Genomic DNA, 1,276 nt, shown 5'->3' on the forward strand with positions numbered 1-1,276 from the left:
CTCTTCCCCTGCTTCTCCATCTGCCACCCTACCCTGCATCCCCCAATCTCTCTTTCTCTGCTTGTCCAGTTAATCCTCCTCCCAGGCCCTCCTTCTCTGCCTCTCTTTCCCTGTCTCTGTGTCTGTCGGACTCTGACTCAGACATGACGCTGTGAACTGTAAGAGCAGGAGACCTCGGGACACTGGAGCATCCCTGCCTGCCCTGACTCCCCTCCCAGGCCCGGCTGATTCCTCCTGCCCCAAGGAGCCACAGCACCCAGGGCTTCATCGGATCAGCTCTCAAAATCCAATGCTGTGGGGAGGGAGGAACTTGGCCCATACAGGTCCCCATTGTTTCTGAAACAGAAGCAGAGACCAGGAGAGAAGGGCAGGGCTAGGGGTGGGCCCCGAACCAGCCCAAACAAGGGGGAGGGGGAGTTCCAGCCGGTGAGGGAGACAGGGTTTATTTCTGGGCTTTTGGCTGAAGGACAGACAGGAAGCTGCACAGAATGAAGGGTGTGAGTCAACAGTGCAGTGGGGCCTGGGCCAGGCTGGTGGCAGGGCATTCTGGAAGCCATTCAGGAATCCCACGAGCATGCCAGGTCCTGGGGAGAACCCACCATTCCCCGGAAAAAGCCGTTCCAGGTGAGGCTGGGCCCTCCCTCATCTTCTGATGGGCAGGGGGGACCCACGCCCTTTCTTCAGGAAGTCGGGGCTGGGACTTCTGCGGCCTCACTCCTGCTGCAGGGCCAGCTCCTTCTCCACTTCTCTTCTCATCTCTTCTCGGTCTGCAGCTGACCCAGGCTTGGATCCTTTCCTGTTCCCCCTCCTGGTAAAGAGACGGCCCAGGTTCCGTGTGGCCTGACCCCTGGCTCCCCGGGTCCCTCAGGGAGAGCCCAGTGCTCCGGAGGGACAGAGCACCACACCCCACATCCGGCAAACCCCGACACCAGCTGCTTAGAGGAGCCGGCAGTGGTGGAGGACCACTCAGGCTGCCCTGCCCAGAGCAGGAATAGCCTAAGAGGTGGGTTACCTTTCTCTCCTGGGCCAAGATTTTGGGAGGCCTGGGAAGGTAAGAGGTCCATTTCTGTCCCACCTACACATCCTTACACACACACACACACACACACACACACACACACACACACACACTCATTCAAAGGGTGGCAACTCAGCCCTCCTTACTCTAGGGGGCGCTCTCCAGTCAGATGCCTGACAGCCGCCTGAAGGCACTTGCAGAAGACCAAGGTCCTCTCGGAGCCAGAATCTCAGCAGGAGTTCAAGGCCAAGGTGAGAG

At 59.4% G+C, this 1,276-nt stretch overlaps 1 non-coding gene across 1 annotated transcript; it reads right to left on the bottom strand.

The window, feature by feature from the left end:
- Positions 1 to 820: 820 nt before the first annotated feature.
- On the bottom strand, positions 821 to 911 carry LOC139176212 (Z6 small nucleolar RNA). The gene has a single exon (XR_011560665.1). It is a non-coding gene; the product is annotated as a Z6 small nucleolar RNA (small nucleolar RNA).
- Between the last annotated feature and the right edge of the window lie 365 nt (positions 912 to 1,276).

This window comes from Bos indicus, chromosome 15 (genome assembly GCF_029378745.1).
Source record: "Bos indicus isolate NIAB-ARS_2022 breed Sahiwal x Tharparkar chromosome 15, NIAB-ARS_B.indTharparkar_mat_pri_1.0, whole genome shotgun sequence".
NCBI classification, from domain to species: domain Eukaryota; kingdom Metazoa; phylum Chordata; class Mammalia; order Artiodactyla; family Bovidae; genus Bos; species Bos indicus.